Source organism: Pygocentrus nattereri, chromosome 22, assembly GCF_015220715.1.
Source record: "Pygocentrus nattereri isolate fPygNat1 chromosome 22, fPygNat1.pri, whole genome shotgun sequence".
NCBI lineage: Eukaryota > Metazoa > Chordata > Actinopteri > Characiformes > Serrasalmidae > Pygocentrus > Pygocentrus nattereri.
In genome coordinates, this window is record NC_051232.1 from 13,258,469 (window position 1) to 13,265,359 (window position 6,891).

Sequence of the window (6,891 nt, forward strand, 5' to 3'; positions counted from 1 at the left end):
TAAACTTGAGGTTCTAGAAATCCTTGTAACAGTAAATTATTCCACCACGTTAGTAATGCAGTTCATGTGAGTCTAACACTAACACTCCTGTCTTCAGCGTCTAGTAGCGATTCTAACTATCAAGATTTGAAGTAACTGGAGACAAAACTTTTTCTCCATGCAGATAATTCATCCTTAAATATAAAAACTACTTGTTAAAATCGGTTAAGAAATGCAAAAATCGGTGGACCCGTTGACATATCCATGGGATTGAAAAGCTTAGACTGGAGACTTCTAATTTAAAGACAGGCTTTCTGGGGGGCGCATAGTCTCGCGTTGGTTGATCCTGTTGGTATCTGGCAGTAGCTCATTGAAGAAGTTATAGTTTTCTCTTTTTGCTGAAGCTGAGCTCTAAAAGGAGGATACCGTGAGCTGTTGGAGAGGAAAGCTGTACTAACTGCAGGGCTGGTTAAACTCTCCTCCTGTTGAAGTCTCCCAAGCAGAGCTGCAGTGTCTGTGTTTGGGATTTTTCTTAAGCAGCTGTGTTTTATAGAGGCTGCACTCTCTCTTGGGCTGTTTGTTATATATGGACCAGTAATAAACTGATGTATTCTGTTTTTTTTATGATTAAAAGCCTTTTTCACATTAAAAGCTCATGTCCAGATGTTAAAGTGTGATTTACATCAAAGAGCGAGTTTTGTAGTGCAGAATTGAGCTTTATAAGATGTGGCAGGTACCAGGCAGGTAAGAGCTCAGTGATGTTATTTTAAAGTCTATTACCAAGACGAGGCTAAACTGGGTTTAAGTAACTGTGTACATAATACTGATTGAACAGTGAATATAGTGATGATCTGGATGTATTGACTGTGGAACATGGCAGCTGTTACTGCACAGCTACATGATATTTGTGTTTATTTTGAAGTGCTTCGTTAATGTAAAGCTCTTTTTACTAATTGTATGTTTGTATATATTGCAGGCATAGTTGTACATTTAACATTAAATCATAATAGCCACTTTCTTTTATCCTTTTTTTAACTATATGCCGCCATGTGTGTGTAACACTGGATATTTGTGTAGAATATGATCAGGGATTAAACTGGGAGTGCAGTCCTTTAATGTGTGTGGTAATGCTGTGAATGATTCAGCCCCGTTATGTTGAGTAGTAGAGCTGAGCTCCTGTGCTCTGAAATACAGGCAAGATAAAACTGTACTGTGTTTCTGTAACTCTGCAATTTGTCTTTTTGATTGCTTTAGGTTTATAATTTATTTTGGCATTGTGCTTTAAATGTACGTTTCAGTTTTTTTAGGTTGTGTGTAAGCAGTTTTTATTGTGGTGGCATTACTCTTATGGCCCATGGTTCACATTACCCTGGACCTCATTAAGGGTCTGCTCTTCAGTCTTGCAGGGGCCAGACTATAGAAGTAATATATAACTGATAATTCACTGGCCTTTAACCCTGAAGATTGGTGCACAGACTGTTGGTCACTCAGCAACACAGACAACAATCTCACCTAGCTAGTAGCTAACAGAAAGGCAAAGAGAAATCATTTAAGATGAACATGGGAGAAGAAACTGTCACCTACAACTTTTTACGAGGCTGAAGTTGCTCCTCATTTGCCAGCAATCTGGCTGTTTTCATCATAAGCTGAAAAGAACAGCACGGTGCTCTAAAAAGAAAAAAACACCTCACATTGAAGCTACATCTGGATTTTTGAAGTTTATGGCTTCAGAATGCCTGAAGAAGAGAGGTCTTCTTATCTCATCTGGACACACACTTCCCACCTTCCTCACCTCTCACGGCATCACTATGTAAGAGAAAGATATACATATCTTGCAAAGGACCACCAAAAATCCCCTTTCAACCATGCTAGGATGCCATTTATCCCTCTCCCTTTCTCTCTCCTGTTCTCCCACTTGCAGGAGAGGGCACTCCATGCTGAGGCATCACATACGCCTCCTCGCTCAGTGAGAAAGGCAGGCCCGGGATGCCCTTAAGCCTGCTCCACCTTCATCCTCTTGCTGCATCTAGGTTGGTCACAAGGGTCCTGCCGAGACAGGCCGTGGAACTCATACTTCCTTTGCAGGGGCGATACCATGATCATGAAGGTGGTTCACCCAGAGCGAGGCAAAAATATACAAAAGTGCAAAAACCCAAACTCTGGTTGGACTTGAGCAAATTGAATAGGTGTGTAAACAGCCTTAATATTGAATCAACAGCAATTTCAGAACGCACTAAGACTATGGGTCTGTGACTTATCACCTAACGCCCACCCCATAACCAGAGCCGGCCCTGACCAATGTGGTGCCCTAGGCGAGATTTTGGTTGGTGCCCCCTACATCATCAATCATCGGGTTTATACACTCACACAGACACTGCAAAGCTAAAATCAGTATTAAAAGAAAAAATAAAAGGTAAATGAATTATAAATATAACCGTATAACAATAAATACATATAAAGGTGTTGCACAAAAAATATTTTAAAACTATTTTACATAAAGTAGTGCAGAGAACAACTTTCTGCTTATTGTAGAGTCTCTCTAATCAAGGAGGATTAAGACCTGCTTATTTAGTGAAAATTGGGGGGGGGGTCTTTTCAAATTTCTTTAATGAGTTTAGGGAAGGGGGTAACTGACGCTATCACTTGCTAGCTAGTAACTATTTTTCTGAAGGGAACTTTTACTGTACAACATACACATTGTTAACTCACCATATTATATTACCTCTGTTTTTTGCCGCCTTTCTTCCTCCTCTTTTCTCCTTTTTCTGCCCTGGGCACCAGAGGACTTCTGCCTTTTAGACATCTTTATGGGGAGATGTCACTCACACTGTGGCGTTGTCTTTTTCCTCTCAGAGAAACAGTAACGAGGCGCGCGGGTGATAGGTGTTGTGTGTTATTATAATAATTATTAATTTGACTAATATTTTTAAACAATGTTTAAAAAACAAAGTTATGATTATGTGGACTTTGTTTTCATATTTATTAATTGTTCATTTGTGTAAAAAAAAACCCAAAACAAAACAAAAAAAAAACACATGCATGTGAGCGACCCCCGGACAGACAGCGTCCCTAGCATTTGCCTATATTGCCTAATGGAAGGGGCGGCCCTGCCCGTCCGTAACCCCCAGTGCTCACATATTGCCACCGCAAGAGTCTCATGCATACGAAACCCCTTCATATGTTTCAACACCCCTGTAGCACCCCTGAATAATATAGCCTGGTACTATCACGTACACATATCAAAACAATCAGCAACACAAGTAATCTGGCTTGAAAAATGGCCTGAAATACACTTTCTATCATGAAATTCTGTCTGTTTTAGACTGTCTAAATCACAAATTGTTGAACCTTCAGAAGTGTCTTTATCTCTCTTTCCAGAGTGGTAAATGCCCTAAAAAAGAAGTTATGTGAGCAGAAGGTTCGCCAACACAAGCTCTCTTCACAACGTGCATTTAATGAGTGAAATAGAGAATTAAAGTACAAGTGTCTTCTGTCTGGTTTTTGTACACACTGCATTACAAAACCATTGTTAAACTACTGTTTAAAGATAGGACAAATTACTCTATGAAATGCCAACGTCCTCAACAAACATACGCTCTAACATCAAATATAAAACCAGATTGAACGAATAAATTAACTTAAAACTACTTTTAAAGAGTATTCTCACCTAAAAAAGAAGTTATGTGAGCAGAAGGTTCACCAACACAAGCTCTCTTCACAATGTGCATTTAATGAATGAAGAGAAAGAGAGTTGGTTGCTCCCCTTACTGCTCCCTACTGGCTATTTAATTTAAGTGACACTTTTTAATCCCATAAACAGGGAAATTTCACCTCCGCATTTAACCCATCTGTGAAGTGAAACACCACAAACACACTAGTGAGCACACTTGCCCGGAGCAGTGGGCAGCCCTATCCCTGTACTCTGCCATCTGGGTCTCCATCTACAGATCTATACAACAGTGGTGCAGTAACTGGTTTCTGAATGGACTCTCCAATCTGTGATACTTCTGCTTTCAGGTCTTTCAGTGATAGAAGGTCAGACTTAATTTCTTTTAACTCTGACAGTGCACATCAGGAGGGACAATGGTCGGTGGTGTTGGAGCAAAGTGTGTTGTCCCACTACTAAACCCACTAAGACTGAACAACATGGACATTGGCAGGTTTCTGTTGGGTAACCTGTTTCTTCTTTTCTTGTCTCTCTTTCTCATTAGCACATGCAACATTGAGTTTCTCAAAGAGCAACTCATCCGAGGTAGCTGTCTGCATGAGGTAAGGCTGTAGATCACTCTTGATATCATTTCTGTGAGGACTCTGCAACAAGAGTAGGATCATATTTCAAGCTGGACTCTGAACAAAATTTTCTGTCTCAAATCCATTGTTCTGATTAAGAAGTTCTCTTTACTTCTTTGAACTTCTGTTAGTTGTTTGTATACCTCTGTCGCACTTCTCTCCTGGTAATGTGACCTCAGGATTCTCCTAAGAGTGGGCAAGGAGAGATCAGTTTTACCTTCAAGGTAACTCCACAACTGGAGGCCTGGAACAATAGCCGAAGGACGGCAACCACTATTTCTGACTCTGAATAACCCCTACTGAGGCCACTCTCAATTTGTCATGCTAAGCTGGAAAATGTCAGTCTATCCTTCTGTCCAGGTTCCCCAATTTGCCCAGAAACCTTAAAGTCTTTACGCCAGTGTGAGTTATTGGCTTTGATGGGGGTTTCTCTATTGGAGTGGTGTCTCCACTGGTTCTGTGCTGCACCGTTCTGCTCATTAACTTTTGCATTTCAGTTTCTTTTAGCTGCACAATGAGTTTCAGTTGGTCTAGATGCTTTTTTAGTTTGTCTTGCTCTTCATCTGAATTAAACTTAGGTATTTCGAAACCCTCACTCTCATTAGCCACTTGGACTTTGTCGATCTTATCTTTTAAATTCAATTTATTTTCTTAAACTTATTTCTACTATTTGAGAATGTCTATATAGAGAAAAGTTATATTTTCTTAAATATTCAAGATAGTCAACATTGTGTTGTTATTCTTGTTGCCATGCATTTATGTTTATCTACAACCTTTCACATATTAGCACTTTCATTTGTAATTAAGAGTTGTTGTGTATTGGTGTTTGGCTCTATAGTGACTTTATGTAGGCACTAAGCTATGGGTATTATAGAGATTGGCAATAGTATTGTAGGAAAGGAAATATCTGTATATTTCTGTTCAGGCTTTTCTCCAAGTTTGGTTACATGTACAGTATCTCACAAAAGTGAGAATCTCACAAAAGTGTCTCACAAAAAAACCCTCACATTACTGCAAATATTTTATTATATCTTAATGGGACAACATTATAGAATGAAACTTGGATATAACAAAGTAGTCAGTGTACAGCTTGTATAGCAGTATAGATTTACTGTCCCTCACATTACTGCAAATATTTTACTTTTCATAGGACAACACTATAGAAATGAAACTTAGGTATAACAAAGTAGTCAGTGTACAGCAGTGCAGATTTACTGTCCTCTGAAAATAACACAGCAATTAATGTCTAAATAGCTGGCAATGCAAGTGAGTACACCTCACAGTGAACATGTCCAAATTGTGCCCAAAGTATCAATATTTTGTGTGACTACCATTATCTAGCACTGCCTGAACCCTCTTGGGCATGGAATTCACCAGAGCTGCACAGGTTGGTACTAAAATCCTCTTTCACTCCTCCATGACGACATCACGGAGCTGGTGGATGTTAGACACCTTGCGCTCCTCCTCCTTCCACTTGAGGATGCCCCACAGGTGCTAAATTGGGTTTAGGGTCTGGAGACATACTTGGCCTGTCCATCACCTTTACCTTCCGCTTCCTCAGGAAGGCAGTTGTCATCTTGGAGGTGTGTTTGGGGTTATTATCATGTTGGAAAACTGCCATGCGGATCATGCTCTGCTTCAGAATATCACAGTACATGTTGGACTTCATGTTTTCCCTTAATGAACAGCAGTTCCTCAGTGCCAGCAGCGCTCATGCAGCTCCAGACTATGATGCTAAAACCACCATGCTTGACTGTAGGCAAGAGACAGTTGTCTTGGTACTCCTCACCAGGGTGCTGCCACACATGCTGGACAACATCTGAGCCAAACATATTTATCTTGGTCTTGTCAGACCACAGGACATAGTTCCAGTAATCCATATCTTTGAACTGCTTGGCCTCAGCAAACTGTTTCCAGGCTTTCTTGTGCATCAGCTTCAGAAGAGGCTGCCTTCTGGGATGACTGCCATACAGACCGATTTGATGCATTGTGCGGTGTATGGTCTGAGCGCTGACAGGCTGACCTCCCACTTCTTCAACTTCTGTAGTAATGCTGGCAGCACTCATGTGTCTATTTTTTCAAAGCTAACCTCTGGATATGACACTGAACACGTGGACTCAACTTCTTTGGTCGACCCTGGTGAGGCCTGTTCGGAGCGGAACCTGTCCTTGAAAACTGCTGTATGACTTTGGCCAACGTGCTATAGCTCAGTTTCATAGTGTTAGCAATTTTCTTATAGCCTCTTATAGAGTTCTTTGTCATGAGGTGCTATGTTGAATATCCAGTAGTCAGTATGACAAATTGTACCCAAAACACCAAATATAACAGCCCTGCTCCCCCTTCACACCGGGAACCTTGTAATTGTAACAAGTCATACAACACCAGGGAGTGACAACCACACAATTGGGCACAATTTGGACATGTTCACTGTGAGGTGTACTCGCTTATGTTGCCAGCTATTTAGACATTAATGACTGTTATTTTCAGAGGACAGTAAATTTGTACTGCTATACAGGGTGTACACTGACTACTTTAAGTCATATCCAAGTTTCATTTCTGTAGTGTTGTCCCATGAAAAGTAAAATATTTGCAGAAATGTGAAGGGTGTACTCATTTTTGTGA